This window comes from Tamandua tetradactyla, chromosome 26, assembly GCF_023851605.1.
Source record: "Tamandua tetradactyla isolate mTamTet1 chromosome 26, mTamTet1.pri, whole genome shotgun sequence".
NCBI lineage: Eukaryota > Metazoa > Chordata > Mammalia > Pilosa > Myrmecophagidae > Tamandua > Tamandua tetradactyla.
In genome coordinates this window covers 36,736,185-36,760,741 of record NC_135352.1, presented here as the reverse complement: position 1 = coordinate 36,760,741, position 24,557 = coordinate 36,736,185, and the positions used below count along the sequence as shown (strand labels likewise).

At 36.3% G+C, this 24,557-nt stretch overlaps 1 long non-coding RNA gene across 3 annotated transcripts; it reads right to left on the bottom strand.

Moving 5' to 3' along the window:
- Positions 1–2,541: 2,541 nt before the first annotated feature.
- On the bottom strand, positions 2,542–22,943 carry LOC143669714 (uncharacterized). Of its 3 annotated transcripts, none has more exons than XR_013169013.1 (3): positions 22,775–22,943; positions 20,924–21,062; positions 2,542–2,636 (listed from the first exon to the last, which is right to left on the bottom strand). It is a non-coding gene; the product is annotated as an uncharacterized LOC143669714 (long non-coding RNA). The 3 variants fall into 3 exon arrangements; XR_013169014.1 differs by lacking the exon at positions 2,542–2,636 and adding an exon at positions 14,699–15,018; XR_013169012.1 differs by lacking the exon at positions 2,542–2,636 and adding an exon at positions 18,260–18,742.
- Positions 22,944–24,557: the final 1,614 nt, after the last annotated feature.

The window sequence follows — 24,557 nt, the reverse complement described above, 5'->3', positions numbered from 1 at the left end:
TCTTTACTTAAATGTTCATTTATAATGTTTCTTTTTTTGTTCATCTTCTTACCAGCTTTTATGTGAGTGCATGTGTATATGCCTCACACATACACTCACATACACCATAACCCCACACAGCACAATCATTTGCTACTAAAATACATCTAGTCCATTCTATGCAAATAAAACAAAGAAACAAATTTATGGAAATGTTATTTAACTTCAAAGGAAGGGAAATGGATAGACACCAGATTTTAAACTATCATTGTCAAAAAATATTTCTGCAGTAACTTTTATAGTAACATTTCATAAATGAAGAGTAATGCTCTGAAATTACTTAAATTTTTTTACCGTGTCTTGGCAAATGATATTCTTGCATGGAGTTATATTGAATAATAATCCAATTGAATTAGTTCAATGAAATTACCAATACTATAGAGATTTGATATTTTTTAAGACAATATTTGCCATAAATCAACTACTTCCCACTTGATATTAGTGCCTATGCTTTCACATTGGGGTGATTCAGACAAAGTTTACCCTATGAAATCTGCATTCATAACTATCCTAAACAATTGACTGAAGTAAGGAAACAAATAACTCTGTTACTACATTTGCTTTCTGCTAGCCTTTATTAGAACTGAATGTAGCTGATACTTTTAGAGAACTGGTAAACTCCTACTCCTTGAAGTATTTGATGGTTTTAAGACGTAGAAATTAAAAGTTGCCAGGACTTGCCCCAAAAGACCCAGCTTTAATACTTGCAAACTTATCATGTCAAGTCAGTGTTCAGAAGGGAGAAATCATTCATAAAAACATAACCAGAAGGGCTTCAACTCTTGAAACCCCAAATCAGCTCTTAAAATCTAAAGAGATGTTTCCTGCTTGTGTAAGTGCTAAGTGCAATCAAAGAATCTCTTTATCTAGCTAAGTTTCACATTGATGGTAAACTACATCGGTACTCTCAGCTAATGAAGGCCACCATTGTGGTCATAACACTGTCAGATAACTTGGCAAAAAAAAAAAAATTAATCTACCTAATGATGCTTCAGCAGAGCTATAGATTATAAAGGGTTTGCTTGTTTGTTGGTCTTGAATTGCCACTTATGTTATTTTATGTTATTTCACTTTGTGTTTTGGACCTAACAACATTAGATGATCACTTGGTTCTGATTAATTTTTGCAAACGTGAAGTCTCTTTTCTCCAGCTTTGTGTATCGGAGGGAGACAGCATAATATCTGAGTGTAAATAAAGAAATGCAAATTTAACTAAAACTGACCCCATTTTGAAATTATTTCTACTTGCTTTAGCAATAAGGAGAGTTTGGTAAAGCTTGCACACACATAATGGTTTTACATAATTAAATTTGTCCTGATAACAGATTAGTTCAAGTATGTGGAAGGTACCAGATGACAGATAACTTATTTGATTGAATATTTGAATAGAAATCTAATGGGACAGATATCTTTTTGGACATATGCAAATATTTATAAGGATTTTCTAGCACTTAAAAGTACAGTGAACATTGGCAATCTTGAAGCATGTATGACTCATCAAGGTATTTTTAGGAGGCCTGAAAAATGCTATAATGGAGAGGCCCTACAAAATCTTAACATTTTATCTTAGAACAATTCCTTTAACTATGGAAAAGTGATTTTCCAAAAATATTAAATTGAAAGACTTACATAGTGAAAATAAACTCCAGTATAAAAATGTAAATTTCAGCTGTTCATCTATTTTAAATTTCAAAAGTGATTAGAGCTTTTGAGAGTTGAAGATCTCCTGGTATTTACCTACTGGTGAATGTTACACAGTTCATTTCCGACTTTAGAATTTGCCTTATACTTCTTACAGAAGAAATTTTCTTTTGGATCATATGACTTTTTTTGTTAGCTTAAAGAAGAAATAGAAATAAAATAATCTCCATGGATAAATGAGAGCAAACTGACAACCACATTTAATGAGTGCTTCTGCTGATATGTATATACTTACTGATGGAATTTTTAAAGGCCTTTACCAGAGATACTCTGCTGGTTTACAACTGTTATGTACCCCAGAAAAGCCATGTTCCTTTAATACAATCATAGGGGCAGACCTCTTATTAGGTGGGACTTTTTCATTAGGTTGTCTCCATTGGAGAGGAGACCTGCCCAATTATGGATGGTCCTTTTGATTAGATGGAGCTGTGACCCCCCTATTCCAGGTGAGTCTTAATCTGCTTACGGGAGCCCTTTATGAGATGGACATGATGCGGAAGACACAGGTGCTTGTAGATGCAGAAGGAAAATTCTCCAGGAGATGCCAGAAGATGAGCGAGCCGTTCGAAACCAGAAGTCAGGAGAAAAGGACTGTAGATGTCACCATGTGCCTCCACGTGAAAGAGGAATGCGGAGGCCATCTCCTTTCCTCTGAGAAGGTATCCTCATGCAGCTGCCATGATTTGGACATCTTTCATGATCTTAGAATTGTAACTTGTAATGTAATAAATCCCGTTTGTGAAAGACAACCCATTTCTGGTATATTGCATTCCAGCTACTTAGCAAACTGAAACAGATATTGTGCTTTATTTAGTAGTGGAGTAACATTTCAGGAACGATCATGAGTGCAGATGTTTCTATCAGCATCACCAGGAGCATGAAGTTGCCCAGGAGACCTGTTAACACATTGATAAATATTTGTTGATATAAGTATGCTGAGAGATTATTGAAAATTCTTATACAGTAGATAAATAATGTTCAAAGCAAGCTGTTTTCTTTTAAATATATTTTTATTGACAAATCAGCAAACACATACAGTCCATACATGGTGTACAATTAGTGGCTCACGATATCATCACATAGTTGTGTATTCATCACTATGATCATTTTTAAAACATTTGCATTACTCCAGAAAAAGAAATAAAAAGAAAAACTCATGCATCCCATACCATCTCATTGATCATTAGTATTTCAATCTACCCAATTTATTTTACCCCTTATCCCCCTGTTGTTTATTAATTTTTAACTATTTTTTTTACTCATCCATAGCCTGGATAAAAGGAGCATCAGACACTAGGTTTTCACAATCATATAGTCACATTGTAAAAGCTATATCATATTACAATCATCTTAAAGAATCAAGGCTACTAGAACACAGGTCAACAGTTCTGGTATTTCCCTCCAGCTACTCCAATACACCACAAGCTAAAAAGGGATATCTACATAATACATGAGAATAACTTCCAGGATAACTTCTTGACTTTATTTGGAATCTCTCACCCACTTAAACTTTATTTTGTCTCATTTCTCTCTTCCCCCTTTTGGCCAAGAAGACTGTCTCAAACCTGTGATGCTGGGTCCTGACTCATCCTAGGAGTCCTGGCCCACATTGCCAGGGAGGTTTACACCCCTGGGAGTCATGTCCCATGTAGGGGAGAGAAGCTACATCTAAACACTCTCTGGGGGTGACTCTTAGGCATAATTTTGATTAGCCTTAGCTTACCCTTTTTATTTCTTTTTCTGAATTGATGCAAATGTTCTAAGAAATGATGAATATGCAACTCTGTGATGATATTGAGAATTACTGAATATATATGTAGAATAGAATTATAAAAAAAAAAAATTCATCCTATTGATTTGGTTGTCCCCACTTCTTGCGAGAATATCAGGAATTTCCCAAAAGGGGAAGTCGAATGTTTCCTCCTTTCTCCCCAGTCACCCAAGGGGATTTTCAAAAGACTTTTTTATTCACTGCCTAAATTAATCTGGGATATATTGGGGCATCACACTACCATGGACAAACAAGAAGATCTCACGCCTTATTTATGATTCCACGTAATGATATGTTCAAATAAACTGATCATACAAGTTACATTAGGTAAAATATAAATTTTGCATCAACTAAACATCTCTTCCTTTGGTCTCACACAGAAGCTGAAGTTTTAAAATATGGACAATATCATCCTTTACCCTGTGCTCTGATCTAACCCAGTCCTATCCAGATCAGCTTCATTATATCTTCAGTCGAAGTCTGATCTCTTTTTCAACTTTTTAAACAGCTCCTGTATGGGGTACTGCTGACTTTCACAGCTTCAGAGCTCTAACTCTGAGTCCCAGGTGTCACATAAATACCCAAAGTTTCTGGAAATGACCAGGTTATACAGAAACAGCTCAGTATATCAGAATTTGGAAATGACAGTTACAACTCCTGAATATATGTAACTGCTGTAAGAGCTTACATTCTAGAATCCTTTACAATGGCCCTGACCTGATAACCCATGCTCTGGACTTCAGTTCACTTTGTTTGTACATTATAGTTAGTCCATATGATTGAGGCTGATAATATTTTGTCTTTTTGTTTCTGACATTTCACTCAACAAGCAGTCCTTAAGATTCATTTGCATATGAATGAATTTGCATGCTTTACAACTTTGTTCCTTCTTGTAGACTCTCAATAATCTGTTGTGTATATACACCATAGTTCCCCCTTCCATTCCTCAGTCACTGTACCCTTAGGCCACCTCCATGCATTGTGACTCCTGAACACTGCTGCCATGAACACCAGTGTGCAAATGTCCATTTAATGTCTCCACACTCAGTTTCTCCAGGTATATAGTGAGCAAAGGGGTTGCAGGATCCTAAGGCAACCCCACCCCTAGCCTCCTGTGCAATCACCACACTGCCCTCCAAGGGGCTGCACATCTTAGTTTCCTTACTGACAATGAGTAGGTACATTATTTCTTTCTCTGATATTTCCTAACACTTGTTTCTTTCTGTTCATCTTTAAACAGATTCATACAATCCAAACTAAGTTAGTAGACATGCCTTTGCCATCATAATCTATAGGAAAACATTTCCTTTCCTTTTATAAAGAATCCATACCTCTCCCCCATGGGCCCTGCCTGTTGACCTTTAGTTTTGGTATATCGCCTTTGCTATATCCAGTGGAAGCATATTATGTTACTGTTGACCATAGACCTTAGAATGCATTGATTACATTTTTTCCTGTATACCATCCATTCTCAACACTTTGCAATGTTGACATTCATTTGTTCTCCCTCATGCAAAAACATTTTTATATTTGTATATTTAATCCCATCATTGTCCACTCTAGGCATTCCTAACTTTATTTAGTGTACTCATGTTTTTGTGCTACAATCAGGTAGTATTGTGCTATCCATTTCTGAATTTTCACAATCAGTCTTATTGTATGATCTGTATCCCTTCAGAACCAAATGCCCAATCTTTACCTTATTTCTACCTTTTGACAACATCTACATCTACAATGTCTCCTCAGATATTGTAGACCTGAGTCAGATTTTCCCAGACCAGACAGAAACTGTAGCCAGCATTAGTTTTCCCTGAGGTTGAAAGCAGGTTGACAAACTTTCCCACGAAGCCTCTAGACTCTGTATCTTCCTATCTTGTCCAGCATGTGGTGCTTATCTGCCCATAACTTCCCACCAGTAGGGTGATGTGGTGCTTTTAATTTCAGCAGACTTTCCCTGCTGGGGATGTGGTTGAGACTGAGGAGAGGTAGTAGCATGGCTTTAATTGCTTCTGTTTTCCAGCCCTTGGGGCCTGAATTCCTTGAAGGAGGAACTCCACTTGAGCTGTGGGTCCCAGACCCCTTTTTCTAGGGGAAGATACACCCATAAGTGAATTACCTCCTTTCACTTGACTAGTCGCTGTCTCTCAGATAAGCTTAATTCCACCCTTGCCTGGGGCAGGGCTGAAGCCTGAGAGTGCTTCCAGTTCTATCTAATGGGCTATTTAAAGAGTGAGAAAAAAAAAAAGCAAAGTGTGCAAGGTTAGTTCAGTGGTGGAATTCTTATCTGCTGCATGGCAGACTGGGGTTCAATTTCCGGCCCATGAACTTCGCCCAAACAAACAAGCAAACCACAAAAACAAAAACCAAACAAACAAACAAAATTCAACAAATGGTGCTGCAATAACGGAATACTCACTTGGAAAAAGAATGAAATGTGACCGCACCTTACAACATACCAAAAAAAAAACAAAAAACCGAAACTGCCTCTTCAGAGTCAGACCGCCACTCCTTGGATTTGTCAATCAAGAGCTTGAGTTAGTACACGGCTGCATATATTTCCAGGCTCCATGTGCCTCCTTTTCTTGGGGTCCAGCTCTTTTCCAGAATTTCGTGCTGTCCAACTCAAAAAGCCTCTGGTTTTATTATTTCTTTTTCATCAGCCCACCACCCCCACCCCATCTCTACCCAGGCAAAAACTCTTAGTTCCTTTAGTGCTTATTCCAGATTTATCTGAGCTGGGGGCCTGTTTTCAGCAGTCAAAATTTATTAATTAAATCCACACTTGGAGCTTGGTTGAACTAAGCCCTTGCTGCTAGTAAAGTTTGTTTCTTCTCTCCTCGGGAAACCAGCCTGCTATGAGCATCAGGAAGGTGTGCCAGCCTCCATGGCTTGGGGACTTATAGCTCTGTGTTGGGTCTCAGCTATTCCTCCTGGTCTAGACTGATGTATACGGTGTGTCCGGTCACTAATGTTCCCCAGCAGTTGTTCTGCACTGTTCCTGGCTATTAACTAGCTGCTCTGGAAGACAAACTATCAGTAAGCTGCTATCTTGCCCTGCCTCCCAAACTCTGGGTTTTAACTTTTAATGTCTTCCTGAAGTAACCCTTCAAGATTTTTGGATATTGAATTAAATATTCAAGTAATGATAAATAATGAGCTGCTCGTTCTTCTGGAATTTGCCAACTTTTTTTACAGAAAGAAGTTTAATAGATTGTCCTTAGATTAAAAATTGGCACAATTTAATTGAAGATAGAACCAGGAAGGAAAATTGTTTAAATGTTAAAACTTTTTAAAATTCTGATTTGAAGAGCTGACTTTATAATTCTGATAAAAAAATTAATATAGATGAACATGTAGTCCATATTTAAGCCAACCAATGAAAGTGGTAGAGCCTTTTTTAACCCCTTGAGATAAGGCAGTGAGTTCAGAACCTCTGCTTAGTAGGACCAAATTAATAAATTCAGCCTGATCCAACTGTATATCCCCCCCAACCTCACACCCTGACGATTTCTTCCTATGCCTAGTCTCCAGATTTCTGTCCTTACAAATTAAAAAAAACTCAGGTAGTTCTTCTGGTGTGTCCTCATGGGTTAATCTTTGTATCTTACTTTGGTGCTGCTGGGACTTGAGTGTACTTGTGCTGGTTTGAAGGTATTATGAACCTCAGAAAAGCCATGTTTGAGTCCTGATCCAATCTAGTAGGAGCAACCTTTTCCTTTAATCCTGATTTAATCCTGTAGGCTGGGAACTTTTGATTAGATTATGGCCACAAAGATGTGACACACCCAATTGTGGGTGTGACCTATGACTAAATGGAGATGTGACTCCACCCATTCCAGGTGGAATTTTTTTTACATGAACAAGAACAAAAGTATGCCTCTATTATAAGATATTAATAATGGGCTAGTATATGGGAAAATATAGTTAATGCAAACTAAGGTCTAAAATTAATAGTGACGTAATATTCTTTCATTACTTGTAACAATGGCACTATACCAAAGCTAAATGTTGAAGGAGATATAAGGTGGGGGGAGGGGTGGAGGGGTGGTGCTGAATGAACAGGTATGCGGTTATATTAGGATCTGCTGACTGTACACTTAGGATGGATTGTATGGTGTGCTGATTTGAAAGGATGTATGTCCCCTAGAAAAGCCATGTTTTAATCTAAATCCTATTTCACAAAGGCAGAATAATCCCTATTCAATACTGTATGTTTGAAACTGTAATCAGATCATCTCCCTGGATGATATGATTTAATCAAGAGTGGTTGTTAAGCTGGATTAGGTGACGACATGTCTCCACCCATTTGGGTGGGTCTTGATAAGTTTCTGGAGTCCTATAAAAGAGGAAACATTTTGGAGAATGAAAGTGATTTGGAGAGAGCAGAGAATGCTGCAGCACCACGAAGCAGAGAGTCCGTGAGCCAACAGCCTTTGGAGATGAAGAAGGAAGACACCTCCTGGGAGCTTCATGAAACTGGAAGCCAGGAGAGAAAGCTAGCAGATGATGCCGTGTTCGCCATGTGCCCTTCCAGCTGAGAGATATGCCCTGACTGTGTTCGCCATGTGCCTTCTCACTTGAGATAGAAACCCAGAACTTCATCGGCCTTCTTGAATCAAGGTATCTTTCCCTGAATGCCTGTGATTGGATGTTTCGATAGAGTTGTTTAATTGGGATATTTTCTCAGCCTTAGAACTGTAAACTAGCAACTTACTAAATTCCCTTTTTAAAAGCCATTCTGTCTCTGGTATATTGCATTCCAGCAGCTAGCAAACTAAAACATACGGTGTGTGAATAAAACTGTTTTAAGAAAAGATTTTTTAAATGTCTGAAAGATAGTCTGGGAAAAACACATAACGCATAAATATATGCATATTTATGTATGTATGTGTGTTTGTGTGTATAGATAACTTAAAGTCCAGGAAGAGCTGAATATGAGGTAATATGTACATAATGCAAAATATTTTTTAAGTAGCAATCATCACCATGATCGAATTTTAAAATACTTCTATTACCACAAGTTTCCTTGTGTCGATTAAATATCACACACATGCTAAACACCTCACGTTTGAATTCTCATTCTCACACACAGACCTAGGCAAATACTTATTGTATTTCTGTTTCTGTAAGTTTGCCTTTTCCAAAGATTTCATATAAATGGAATCATATAATGTACTGTCTTGTGTCTGGCTTTTTTCCCTCAGTATGTTTTTGAGGTTTATCCATGTTGTGCCATTACCAGTAGTTTACTTCTTCCAATTGTTGAATATTTTTCCATTGCATGAATGTACCACATTTTTATTTATCCATTTACCAGATGATGTAGTTTTACAATGTTTCCAATTTTTTTTGTCTATTATGAATAGTATGTGTACATCTTTATGTAGCATATGATTACATATCTCCTGGATAGATATCGATGAGTAGAATTTCTGAGTCTTATGATAACTCTATGTTTAACCTTTCAAAATTATTTTCCAAAATAGTTGTACCACTTACATTCCCATCAGCCAACAATTGATATTCATTGTTATTCATTCTAGTTTGTGTGTAGTGGTATCTTATTATGGTTTTAATTTGCATTTCTCTAATGACTAATGTTGCCAAACATTTTCTCATTGCTTGTTTATTGGTCACTTTTATGCCTTCTTTGAAGAAATGCCTGTTTATTTCTTTTGCTCATCTTTAGTGTTTTTTTTCCTGATATTGAATTGCGTGTGTTCTTTATAAATTTTTATTACAAATCTTTTATCAGATATATGATTTGTAAATATTTCTCCTAGTCTGGTTCTTGCTTTTCATTCTATTAATGGTGTTTTTTGAAGTGAGAAAGTTTTAAATTTGGATAAAGTCCAATGTATCAATTTTTAATGGACTGTGCTTTTTGTATTATGTTTAAGAAGCCTTAGCCAACCAAATATCATGGATATTTTCTCCAGTGTTTTCTTCTTCCAGTTTTATAGCTAGAATTCTTCCATTTAGGTCTATGACTCATTTAGATATACCTTTACACATAACGTGTAGTCAGGGCCTAAGTCCACTTTTTATTTTGCATGTTGATATCCAATTATCCCAACAACAATTATTGCAAAGATTATCCTTTCATCATTGAATTTTCTTGGCAACCTTGTAAAAAAAAAACAAAACATTTGACTGTAAATGTAAGGATTTTTTCCCTAAATTCTCAATTATATTCAACTGGCTCAAATGATCTACATATATTCTGTTTGTACCAGGACAACAGTCTCTTGATTATGTGGCTTTGTAGGTAAGCTTTAAAATTGGCTAGTGTTAGTCCTATACCTTTGTTCTTTTCCAAATTGGTTTGGCTATGCTAAGCCTTTTGAATTTTTGTATTACACATGCATTTTACACTTGACATATACCCACAGGTCTCTGAGCATTTGTTTACTTTTCTCAATCTTTCTTCTCTGTGTTTTTCAGATTAGACAATTTCTTTCGATATATCTTCAAATTACCTGATTTCTTCTGCCCTCTCAAATCAAGGTTCAAGTGAACCTTTCTAATAAAATCTTCATTTCAATTGTTTCCTTTTTAGTTTCAGAACTTCTATTAGGTTCTTTTTTTGAAAAAAATATTTTTTTAAACTTTTTTTTATTAATTAAAAAAATTAACAAACAAAACATTTAGATATCATTCCATTCTACATATACAATCACTAACTCTTAATATCATCACATAATTGCATATTCATCATTTCTTAGTACATTTGCATCGATTTAGAAAAAGAAATAAAAAGACAACAGAAAAAGAAATAAAATGATAATAGAGAAAAAAAAAAGACTATACATACCATACCCTTTACCCCTCGCTTTCATTTACCACTAGCATTTCAAACTGAATTTATTTTAACATTTGTTCCCCCATTATTTATTTTTATTCCATGTGTTCTACTCTTCTGTTGATATAGTAGCTAAAAGGAGCATCAGACATAAGGTTTTCACATTCACAGAGTCTCATTGTGAAAGCTATATCATTGTTCAATCATCATCAAGAAACATGGCTACTGGAACACAGCACTACATTTTCAGGCAATTCCCTCCAGCCTCTCCACTACATCTTGAACAACAAGGTGATATCTACTTAATGCGTAAGAATAACCTCCAGGATAACCTCTCAACTCTGTTTGGAATCTCTCAGCCATTGACACTTTGTCTCATTTTACTCTTCTCCCTTTTGGTCGAGAAGTTTCTCTCAATCCCTTGATGTTAATTCTCAGCTCATTCTAGGGTTTTTCTCAGTCCCTTGATGTTGAGTCTCAGCTCATTCCAGGATCTCTGTCCCACGTTGCCAGGAAGGTCCACACCCCTGGGAGTCATGTCCCACGCAGAGGGGGAGGGTGGTTTACACTGCTCGTCGTGTTGGCTACAGAGAGGGGCCACATCTGAGCAAGAAAAGAGGCTCTCTTGGGGGTGACTCTTAGGCCTAAATTTTAAGTGGACTTGACCTATCTTTTGTGGGGTTGAGTTTCATGTGAACAAACCCCAAGCCTGGGGGCTCAGCCTATAGCTTTGGTTGTCCACACTGCTTGTGAGAATATCAAGAATTCAACTTGGGGAAGTTGAATTTCTCCCCGCTCTCACCATTCCCCAAAGGGGGCTTGCAAATACTTTTCCGGTCACTGATCAAAGCATTCTGGGATTCATCGGGAGATCACTCTGGGCAAACCAACAAAATCTCATGTCCTACCTGAGATTTCAAGTACTTATGACATTCAATCAAACTATCTACATGAGTTATATTAGGAAATGCTCTAGTCAAAATCTAAATTTTGTAACAAATAAACGTTTTTGCTTTAGTCTCACACATAAGGTGACATTTTAAAGAATTAATTATCATCTATTTTCAGCACCCTGCAATAATGACATTCCTCTGTTCTTCCTCATGCCAAAACATTTTTAAAATTTGTACCTTGTACATTTCACTATTTTTATACACTCTAGGCATTCCTAGATTATACCATCTCGATCTTTAACATCCATCTTTCTTTCTGATTTCATTTATATCCCTAGCCCTCCTCCCTCTGTCATTCTCACATGCAGCTTCATTCAGTGTTTTAACATAATTACATTACAGTTAGGTAGTATTGTGCTGTCCATTTCTGAGTTTTTGTATCCAGTCCTGTTGCACAGTCTGTATCCCTTCAGCTCCAATTACCCACTATCTTACCCTATTTCTGTCTCCTGATGGTCTCTGTTACCAATGACATATTCCAAGTTTATTCACTAATGTCAGTTCATATCAGTGAGACCATACAGTATTTTTCCTTTTGTTTTTGGCTAGTCTCACTCAGCATAATGTTCTCAAGGTCCATCCATGTTGTTACATACTTCATAAGTTTATTTTGTCTTAGAGCTGCATAATATTCCATCGTATGTATATACCACAGTTTGTTTAGCTACTCATCTGTTGATGGACATTTTGGCTGCTTCCATTTACTTGCAATTGTAAATAGTGCTGCTATAAACATTGGTGTGCAAATGTCCATTTGTGTCTTTGCCCTTAAGTCCTCTGAGTAGATACCTAGCAATGGTATTGCTGGGTCGTATGGCAATTCTATATTCAGCTTTTTGAGGAACCGCCAAACTGCCTTCCACAGTGGTTGCACCATTTGACATTCCCACCAACAGTGAATAAGTGTACCTCTTTCTCCACATCCTCTCCAGCACTTGTCATTTTCTGTTTTGTTGATAATGGCCATTCTGGTGGGTGTGAGATGATATCTCATTGTGGTTTTGATTTGCATTTCTCTAATGGCCAGGGACATTGAGCATCTCTTCATGTGTCTTTTGGCCATTTGTATTTCCTCTTCTGAGAAGTGTCTGTTCAAGTCTTTTTCCCATTTTGTAATTGGGTTGGCTATCTTTTTGTTGTTGAGTTGAACAATCTCTTTATAAATTCTGGATACTAGACCTTTATCTGATATATCGTTTCCAAATATTGTCTCCCATTGTGTAGGCTGTCTTTCTACTTTCTTGATGAAGTTCTTTGATGCACAAAAGTGTTTAATTTTGAGGAGCTCCCATTTCTTTCTTTCTTTCTTCAGTGCTCTTGCTTTAGGTGTAAGGTCCATAAAACCGCCTCCAATTATAAGATTCATAAGATATCTCCATACATTTGTCTCTAACTGTTTTATGATCTTAGACCTAATGTTTAGATCTTTGATCAATTTTGATTTAACTTGAAACAAATAATTTTTGTGTCTTTATTCAATATATCTATTTTTTGTCACACTTTCCTTGTTCTTCAAACATAGTTTTCTTTATTTTATTTGAACAAATGTATAACAACTGCTCTGAAATCTTTGCTAAATCCAACATGTGGAAACACTCAGAGACAATATCTATTGATGGCCTCCCACCGCCTCCCCCAAGGATGGGACACAGTTTCCTTTTCCTTTGCTGTTGTTGTTCTTGAAAACTGAGTATTTTATACAATACTTTATTGCAAAATGTTGTTCTGATATGTTATCCCTAAAGGTTTTGATGGTTTGGAGGTATGTACCCCAGCAAAACATGTTGTTAAACTCAATCCATTCTGCGGATGTGAACCCATTGTAAGTAGGACTTTGGTGAGATTAGTTCAGTTAAGCTGTGGCCAATCTCAGTCAGGATGGGTCTTTTCCTATGACTGGAGTCCTTTATATGCAGAATGAAACTCAGACACAAGAGAAAGCCACAGGAAGCAGGAAGCTGAAGGTCAGTGGAACCAGGAAGAGAAGGAAGAGGCCAGAAGAGGCTGCCGTGTGTATTGCTATGTAAAGAGAACCCCAGGACTAAGGTTCATGGCAGTCAGCCCTAGATCACCACATTCTTTGGGGAGCAAGCATCACCTCGATGATGTCTTTGTTTGGACTTTTTTCTGGCATCAAAACTGTGAACTATTAAATTTCCATTGTTTATGCCAACCCATTGCATTGTTACTTGCATGAGCAGGCAAGGAAATTATAACAAGTTTGTGTTGCAACTTGTTTCTTTTTAGTTATTTGTTTAGTAACTTTGTAGGCATACTCTGTGAAATCCATTTCCCCTTTGATGCATAGCCTCTGATTTCTCTGTTTACTTGTTTTATTTATTATATATTTTTGTTTATATTTTAAAGCTTGGATTCCTAAGGGTTGCTGCTGTGTCTGGTTCCTTAGTAGTTAGCTAGTGATTGGCAAAGCTTGTACCTGAACACCTCAAGGAAAAAAATATCTCATCCTCTCTTGATGGGTCTTGTTTGGATAAGGACAGTATTCAAAGTTAAAGCTGTTTTCAGGTCTTCTCTGTGTTTTACTTTCTGCTAGACCATTTATAGTCTTCTATGCTCATGCACCTAAGTGTCAGAGTTGGCCAGAAGTGTCTGAATAGCATTTAGCCTTTCAATTCTCAGCTAGTATTATACTTGCCCTAATCTCAACTGATATATTGGGATAATAGAGCTGAGTCGTTGCCCTGCTTACCTCCTTCCAGAATGTTAGAATGTTGCTGAGTTCCAAACGGAATGAGCCCATCACAGCAAGGAGGCTTCTGGTCCTCACCGTCTTCCCCATACTGACAGAATCTCTGCACTGACTGTGATGGGAACAGCCTCAGGACAGAATGCCATAGAATCACAAAATTTTTACCTGAATTACAGCCGTTTTTCAAGCATAAGTGCTTCTCAGATTGTTGTATGCCTTTGGACAATTTCCAGAATAATGAAATTGCTTTGTCAGTTTTGCCCAGTGTTATTGTCACTTTTTGGAGAACTTGATGATCTCTCTACATGGCAATAGCCCTACATTTAATTTTAAGAGATAAGCAGAAAAAGAAAAATTGATACCTACTGATGATTGGAAAGAGAAGTGGTTCATGATAGGAAGGGGAGTTAGCCATAAGCATTAAGTTGGCATCTGCACACTTTAAGGCTTTCTAAGGCTGTGTCTCCATGTATGCTCATTTTACTGAAGAGCAATATATTTTTATTAAAATGAAAATTCTGATGCTCTAACAGAATGTCCAATAGAAGCTTGTTCTCATAAGGGGTTCTCTAATACAAATCAAAGAATTAATTGCATAAAAATATGGCGTGTTCTTATGTTGCTGTGTTAATTCTCTATCTTATATATATTCCTTATCATATCATGCAATTCAAACATCTTAAGTTATCATTTGCAAGAGGTATAGACACACAGACACCCCATAAAACATTAACATTTATTACTTTCTTAATGGGATGTATTTTGTGTACTTGAATATAAATATAGCTGGTAGATTGTTTGCAGCAATTAATGTGATAACTCCTCTCATTCTTGAATGCATCCCCATTTGCAATGTGAAGTTGCCCTTCTGTCCAGAGGTGAAGTCTATTGCCCTTTCTAAATCTGGACTGTCCTTGGGACTTGCTCTGATCAATAAAACGTGGGTTGTAAATGTATCATATTCATTCTCAAGTTAAAGTCTACCAAGAGGCATTCTTTGCTCTTGTTGCCTGCATTATTTCTTTGAGATAAACATTACTTCCTAGAAGAAAGGAAAGGAATATTTTTCATTACGGATCCTTTAATCAACAACAGCCAACCATCTGCCTTCTAAAACCACTTGCAAAGAAAATGATTCTTAATTTTCTATTTCTAAAGTGCTCTAATGTAATAGATTCCTAATTACTTGACTGAAAAAGTAAACACCTTCAAATGCTTGCTGAGATATTAAGGTGCATAGTACTGATTATCAAGTGTGTTTGATTTCCCAGACAGCAAATGCTGAATCTATTGGTATTTCCTGCTATTCTTCTGAATTTTGAACACTGTTCATGTACATTGAAAAGGCAGTGTACAGAAAACATTCATGTGATTGTTTCCCCTGTAAAAATATAGTCAAAAAGATAATCAAGCAATAATAAAATTTCTTCACAAAATTTAAGAGCACAGTTAGAATCTATGTTTTCTTTTTACTTTGAATACAAGTACATTTTGCTATAATTATTTTTAAAAGTATTTGGATAGAACTGTTAATAGAATGCCAGGTTTTGTCTGTTTGAGGAAAGATACTCATATTTCATTTATCCAAATTTAAGTTTTTTTACTTAGTACTTCACTATACAGTGGCTTAAATTCCAGGAATCCAATATCTATGTATGCAGGCTTAAAGTGGGTTTGGCAGTTTTTTAAAGGACTGATTTCAAGAATAGCATAGTCTAATGAACATTACTTTTTAAATTTTAAGTAGCAGGAAACCTGTAAAGGCAACCCAATGAAAGACATGCGAATTAACCATTTCTGATATTCTTTCCTATTTGGAAACAGCTGTGGCGGAGGATTTATTCAGCTATAATTGCGTATCATTGTGGGCGTCTTCCAAACCTAAGTAAGTTATTAATCTCAACAGATCATAGAATAGAAAAATTCCCTTGGCAGATAACACAAACATTAGACAATACAAATTCAGATGATAAAAATGTTTACAATACACTGTTAGAGAAGAGAGTGCCGGAAGGTTCAGTCCCTCCAAATTGACTCTACAGAAATGTAGGACTAAGTCTAAGCTTGAGCCTTAGTTTTCCTAAGGTTGGATATCATTTTTATTTTAGTCATAATAAATAAATAAGAAGTGTGCCTTGGTCCTAAAAAGAATGTCCATCTTCAATTTGAGGCTCACTTTGAAATCAGTTTAGTTTTCCAAGAACCCTTTCTTCATAAGTTTTATTTTTTTTTCTGGATTTAGACTATTGCACGTTTTACATTTACTAATTGGCTGCTCTGGGGTAGTAAAAAAGAACTGGGAAATGGAAGGCAGTTTTTGAAAGAAGAAGGAGATTATTTTCTCCCTTTGACCTAAAACTTGCTACTCAAAGTGTGTTCCACAGACCAGTCATATCTGCTTCATCTCGGAGCTTCCCAGAAATGCAAAGTTGCATGTCTCATGCAAAGCCTACTGCTTTATGACAAGAGCCTCATGTGATTCGTATACTCATTAAAATTGGATAAGCACTGACCTAGAAGAAGGTAGTAGATAAAATCTACCAGGTTTTTCTTCTCTAATGACCTTTAGAAAAATCTCCCTCTTACCTGGGTGTATCCTTAAGGAAAAAGAAGTGCAGGCAAGGATCTCTGGCAGTTTGTTTCCACTAAGCATGGCTTTGGGTAAATAGTTTAATTTTCAAAATTCTGTTTGCTATTTATAAAACAATATTCTAATATTTTCTGGCATATGTCGTGTCTGTTAGCATGTTGTGATTACTCCTATCTTTTGAAGTTGAGGTCAAATTATTATTTAGGGGGATAAATACATTCCTATTATTTAGGAATGGAAACCTTCACCCATGAGGCTTACGTTCATTTTACCAGCACATAGTTTTCCTAGCCTGACTCATGCAGTTAAAGTACTTTCATTTGTTTCAATTCAAGTTACCATAGCTATATAAAATTCTAGAACAGAGAATGATTCTATCTGATACAATAGAGTTGCTACCAAATATATATTCTTAGGTAAAAATTAATATATTAATTGATATACATATAATTTGCTTCCTTAACATCAGAAATAAATTTCTGTTGCAGATATATAAAAATTTACATGCAAATTTATCTTCAAAACCCAATGAGAAATATTAAAAATGATGATCATAAATGTATTTTGAATTACAACTTAGAAAGACGCCCTTTGCTTCATCAAAATCTGAAGAGACTATGCAACTTTTTAAATTTCAAATGGTATTCTTGCTTTCAATTCCCTAATGTAAAGCATTATGAAAGTGGGCTCATTGTTATTTATTGTGCTATAAATAAATCTCATTTATTTCATGAGATGTTATGAATTATAAATCAATGTCATTTGTTTCATGACTGTTACTGTTATTTTGGTGTTCTAAGGATTTAGATTAAGGAAATTGCTGGTTCCCTAGAGTTTCTTCTCACTACATATGTTAAGTTCAATATATTCAGCCTGATTTGACGTAAAGTTCAGACAATGAGGCACCAACTTACTAGGCCTGACAATTTTTAAGACTGATATTCTTATTTGATATCTCACTTTCAAGATATATGAGACACTGTAGGTTTTAGCAAGTGAGAGTCATATTAACTCAGCATCTAAAGTGATTTTAAATAGCTTAGTGGCAAAAGGTGAGAAAGGATTGAGTATAAACATTGTAAAACAGTTAAACATGGTCCTGTAAATAATGTGACAGGCATGTAGATACCAAGAAGTGTCACTTCTTTCAGAATAAAGTAAAGAAAACAGAACACTATTTTTCATGATGTACTCTTTGATTTGATGGTGAGACATGTCAGCATTTTTCTCAGGATGAAATTGCTGGGCACACAGACACATTTTTTCCCCCTCTAAATACATGTTAATGATTAAAAACCCATCACAAACAAAAGCCTAGTTGACCATTATTAAATGGCAATTTAAGTGATTAACTTTTTAATAGTCAGTAAACCATTGAAATTAAAAAGTATTTTTTCTTTAGTAATATCCCTCTCTGAAATGAAGTACAACTAAAAACTTTCCTAAAAATAAAATCATGTACCTAATGCTGTGTCAGACTTTGAAAAAATAGCGAGATAAATAAAACACAGTTCATGCCATTGAATATTGTAGAATATTAGAGGAAACTTGCAGAGTTGAACAAGGTTTTTAAAATCTTAGGTACTATGGATTTCTTGTTTTGTTGAAGATGGAACTGCTTTATTGGTGAGAATATCAACTCATAAGAAGTTAAAAGCATAGTGATGAATAGAAAATGATGATATCCATGTGACAGAATTTGAAATCTTTATTTTAATGTCAAAACCGAACAAGCGTTTATTTTTCTATAAACATTTTTAAGTTACTACATGCTAAGCTCTGTGTTAGGCATCAAGGATATAAGGGGTAACAAGACTGACTTGTTCCCTGTTCTGATGTGTCTTGTAGTTGTGGAGTTGGTTAAAATCAAGAAAGTAGAAAACTGTATAACAATATTTACAATTAGTGATGAGCATGAATGCCGCAAATGGGGGTCATGCTATTGGAGTGGCAGATGGAAGAGAAAGACCCATTGAACATATAATATGTTAGCTGGGACTAGACGATGAAGCCCAGCCAGCCACGGGGAGAGAAGAGCATAGGAAAGGCATTTTAGAAGATGGAAAATTTGAGTAGACAGAGTCTCTGGAGCCAAATAAGATGGATATTCTATCCGTAATCGGCCTGGTATTCATGATTCCTCCAAATACGTAGAATGTAGAGTTTCAGAGGTAGGCTGTGGGAAAACAAGTTAACTAATTATTAGCCCCCCCCCCCTTTTTTTTTTTGGCATGGGCAAGTACTGGGAATCAGACCTAGATCTCTGGCATGGCAAGCTAGAACTCTACCTGTTGAGCCATCGTGGCCCACCCTAGCCATATTCTGTAGTTACATATGAAAATAGGCAGAAACAAGATCCACTTCTGGATACCAGAGGTTATAAACCTAGGTATATAGAATGATCTCTTGAGCCCTTGGCTAACTTCTTTACCACATGAATAACTTACTGTGAACCAGTTTGCATAGGGGTTAGGCTAGTTTCCTTCAAATTAAGACCCAGACTCTAGGAAATACAAATAATCTCAGCAAATGAGACAATAGAGAACATAAACTTTATTTGAATAAATTTGAATATTTAATTTATCTAGTGAGTTTTGTTCTCTCTTTGTATATTTTTAGTGGTTGCTATTGGGATTGTATTTCCTTAACCATCACAACCTACTCAAAATTAGTTTTTTGTACTTGAAGTAGATTGTAGAAATCTTACCACCACATCAGTTCCTTTACCCTTTCTCCTTCATGTTGTAGTTGCCAAATTGTGTTACGTCTGCATACATTGAGAAATCCATCGGACAATGTAACAAATTTTGCTTACATCCATCGTATATATTTTAAAGAATTTAAGAAGAGAAAACGAGTCTGTCATATTTATTCAAATATTTCTGCTTCTCTCTTTTCATTCCTAATGTTCCAAGTTTCCCTCTGGAAACTTTCCCCTTCTGTCTGAAGAACTACCTTTAGCATTTCTTTTAGAGCACTTTACTCACACCAGAGTCTCTTAGTTTCCCTTCACCTGCAAATGCCTCTAATTTGCCTTAATTCTAAGAGGATATTTTTGCTAATTTTAGAATTCATGGCTGACACTTCTTTCCATTCTGCAGTTTAAAAAATGCTATTCCAATGTCTTCTTGCCTCCATCGTTGATGATGAGAAATCCGTTGTTCCCCTATGCATAATGCATTGCCTGTCTCTGGAAGATTTTTCTTTGCCTTCAGTCTTCCTCAATTTGATTATGGCATGTCTAGGTATGGATTTCTTTGAATTTTTTGTGTTTGAGTTTTTCTCAATTTCTTGAATCTGTGAGTTATATATATTTTGTCAAATTTGGGGAATTTTCTGTCATTATATATATATATATATATATATATATATATATATATATAGGTATATAATCATACTCTTTCTCCTCTCTTTCTAAAATTTAGATGACATGAGTATTAAGCCTTTTGGTATTGTCCCACAAATTCTTGAGGTTCCTTTCATATCTTATTTTTTTCTCCCCATTATTCAGATTATATAATTTCTGTTGCTGCCTTCAAATCACTGACTCTTTCCTCCCTCACCTCTGTTCAGCTATGGAGCCCATGCAGCGAAATTTTTACATTGTGTTTATTTTTGTTCTAAAATATCCATTTAATTCTTTTATATCTTCTACTTCTCTGTTGAGACTTTCTATTTTCCACTGATTTTAAGAGTGTTCACCATTCTTGAAACATTACTGTAATTGATGCTTAAAGTCTTTGTCTAATAATTCCAACATCTGTGTCATCTTGGGGTTGAGTCTATTGATGTTGAGATTTTTCTGGTTCTTCACATTGAGTAATTTTAGATTATAATCATGGATATTTGAATAATATGTTATGTAACTGTGGTCTTGTTTAGGTCCTAAGGAGAATGCTAATTTAAAAAATTTATTTTAGCAGACTATTGACCTGATTACATTCAAATTGCAAGTTCCAACCCATGTTCAAAAATAATTTTCCATTTTAGTGATATTCAAATCTGTTCTGTGTGTGCCATCAGATGTCCAGTCTGAGAGTGGGGCAGTAGCATAACCCATAGTTTGGGTCTCAAAGCCTTTGGTTTGCTGTTTTGAGTCAGATGTATGCATGCACAGCTCAGAGGTATACTTACTCCATCTCAGTCAAAACTTGAATTAGAGGATAAACTTTAAATGCTTTATTTTCTGTCTGTAATCACACTTGATAATATATAAATGGAAGGATTTTACAAGGAATTTTGGATCTTTAATGAATATTACTACCCCCTGCTGGTAATCATTTACTTTCACTTTACCATCTTTCCCAGATCTATATCCAGAAGTTCATATACAACTTTACAAGATTGCTTTCTTTACCTCTTCTCTGCAATCTCTCTGACGCTTAACGAGGTTTGAGGAGTCCCTCTTCTTCGTTCGCTGATTAAAAGCCAGGGCTTTATTTTCTTTTTTATGTTGCACACTTTTTGTGATTACATCTGCTCCCAGGACCAGCTAGCTAGAGAACAGAGAGAGAAATAAAGGATAGAGTATTTCTGCCATGATTCTGGGACCTCCCTAAGAATGTTAGTTTCTTGTCTAGTTGCTGCTACAAATATCACCACCGTTGCCATCGGATTTTCTGTGGAATAGGTTAGGCAAGCAATTTCCCTGCTGTGGTGGTTTCAGGCTGTATGAACCCCAGAAAGATATGTTCTTAAATCTAATCCTTTCCTGTGATGTAAACCCACTGTATCTTTTAGTGATGCTACCTGAGTTAAGGTGTGATCTACCTCATTCACAATGGGTCTTAATCTACTACAAGAGTCCTTTATAAACAGAATGAAATTAAGACAAAGAGAGAATAAGCCATGGAAGCAAGAAGCTGAAATCCATGAAATTTGGAAGGGAAGAGAGAGACCAGCAGGCCAGTCATGTGCCTTGCCATGTGTCAGAGGCACCAAGGCTCACCAGCAGCCAGTCTCTGGGAAGAAAGCATCACTTCGATAATGACTTGATTTGGACATTTTCTTAGCCACAGAATCATAAGCTAATAGATTCCCATTGTTCAAGCCGAACAATTGCACGGTATTTGCTTTGAGCAACCCAGTGTACTTACTCCATCTTGATCAGAACTTGAATTACAGGATAAACTTTAAATGCTTTATTTTTGTCTGTAATCAAAGTTAATGGCATTTAAATGGAAGAATTTTTTTTTTTTTTTACATGGGCAGGCATGGGGAATCGAACCCAGGTCTCTGGCATGGCAGGCGAGAACTCTGCCACTGAGCCACTGTTGCCTACCCTAAATGGAAAAATTTTACAGGGAATTTTAGACCTTTGATGGATATTGGTATCCCCAGCTGGTAATCTTTCGTTTAATTTTGCCATCTTTCCCAGACCTATATCTCAGCTTTAGGCTCACTTAATATATGAAGCCATCCTTAAAAATGTAATTTTCGGCGAGACTTTCTATCCAAGGTGTTAGTACTACCTTTTGGCTCCCACCCATTAACTTTGGTAGCTTTAGATTTCTAACCTTCAAAAAAATAATAAATAAATAAATAAATAAAGATAAAAACAAGAGCAAAGCAAAGATTTCAAACCTACAGGCTTAACCTTAGCAGAAGCAACACATTTCACTCTGTCAGTTTAAATAAAGATCTAGAAATCATCTTTCATTGAGTTCAGTGGATTTTGTATTCACATCCAAAACAATCACTGAGGGATGGAATATGCCTATAATCCAGGCCCTCACTTCAATCTTGATTGAAAATAGAGGAAGGTTAATTTCACATAAGAAGATTAGCACATAGCTACAAAATGAAGTGGTAAAAGATCCAGAATAGGCATAAAACAAAGATGTCCACTGCTCCAACTTGCATTTAATTCCCCCCCTGACCGCTAATAACACACATTTCTAGTACGCAACTGAATAAATCTTAATTTCTTATTTATGCAGCTCTTCTCAATGTTTTCTGTGCATATTTTAACTCTCCAATAAGATAGTTAACCTACCCAATACATATTTCTCCCTTACTCTCCATAGCAGAACTCTGAACAATGTAGCCAGTCGAAAAATACCATTAAGCAGTGTTTCAGTTTACTAACTCTGCCAGAATGCAATATACCAGAAATGGATTGGCTCTTAAAAAGGGAATTTATTAGGTTACAAATGAACAGTTCTAACTACTTGGAAATGTCCAAATTAAGACATTAACAAGAGGATACCTTCAATCAAGAAAGGCTGATGATGTTCAAGATTTCTCTGTAACATGGGAAGGCGCAGGGAAATTATCTACTGTCCACCTCTCTCAGTTTCTGGTTTCAATTGGCTCTCTCAGCATCTCCAAACATCTGTGTCTGCTCTGAGCTCTCTCTCTCTCCATGAGTGAACTAATTAAGACCTACCTTGAATGGGTGGGGCCACATCTCCATGGATATAATCTGTTCAAAAGGTTCCACCCACAACTGGGTGGATCACATCTCCATGGAAACAACCTAATCAAAAGCTCCCACCCACAATAGGTCTGCACCCACAAGAGTGAATTAGAAGAACAAGGCTTTTCTAGGGTACAAAACAGTTTCAAACCAGTACAGGCAGGCTCTTCTGCTGATAGGGGACTCCAGTAATATGTAAGCAGTAGCAGTTTTCCTTAAACTTGAAAAAATCTCTTGAAAGAAGATGACTCAGCTCTGTTAAGTGCAACATTTGCCACTTGTCCCACATCTTCTTGCCGGGAACTCAGATGTGATGGCTGCAGCTCCAGCAGTAAACCAATGACTTTAGAGATGGAAGGAGAGACACAGAGCTTGGGACATGGGTGATTGTACTGAGTGCTATATAAGTCTGCCAAGAATACCTCTGGAATATGATAACAAACTATTAATGGGTTCTGACCGAACAACAACAATAAAGAGTTGGTAATTTTTTCAAATCTTACCCGTATTTTCAAAAGACGTTCATTGCCTTTCTAGTAAATCTCACCTTTTGCTGCTTCATTGGATGTCTTGGTTAACTTTCTGCCAAACAAATTTGCTACTCCTCCTGCATTCCCTATCTCGCTGAATGGCACCAGCACTGCACAGGAGTCCAGGAAATAAAATGAAGTATTGCTCTTGAATCTTCCTTCTCTTTTATCCCTATGTCCAGATATTCTAAAATTTGCTCAACTGTATGTATCTTTATTATATCTTAAATTAGCATGTTTTAATATCTCCTTCTATTCCTACTTAGTTTAGTTGACCCATTATCTCTCTCCCGAATGTTTCCTAACTGGCCTCTCAGCCGAGATATCATTTTTTATACGTCTCTATTCTAAACATATCTGTGTTTACTTAAATCTTTTCAATGACCTCATCATTGCCCTTAGGTCATTTGTTTGTCTTACCGGAACTACTCATTTACTATTAAGTCTACACCCACTTTCCCCAAGACTCACTTCATCCACACATAGTAAAATCTAAGTTGTCTGAAGGTTGGACTTCACCTTGTACACTATTATATACCCAACCCTTATCAAGGAGGCCCACTTGATGAATGCTTAGTTCATCAGTATCAGAAGCTTCTCATTGCAGATGAATTTAGAATTCCTTCAATACACATCATGTGAAAATCAAGCAAAGTGTGTGTGTGTGTGTGTGTGTGTGTGTGTGTGTGTGTTGGAAAGGTAAAACTTTTGATTTCAGTGAAGTAAGTTCCTGGTTTCCATGCAGCCTGCTCTGCATCGAGGGTATTTGAAGACCTGGCTCAGGAGCAATTGTCTAGTTCTTGATGTTGTTATTCTAGCTAACAGTGGTGATTATGCTTGAAGTTCTGTCTTATATTGTTGCAGTTTTGCTGATATTTAATAAAAACTAAGAGAACAGCTTGTTAAAGACTGCTCATTCCTGCTGAGAAAAGAATGAGAACCAAGTGAATCCTCTGCTAAGCAATTTCAAGTGTTTCTGCAGTAACCTCAATAGCACAGTTTTAACTTCTTGGCACTGGGTAAGGTCAACATTGGTATACTTT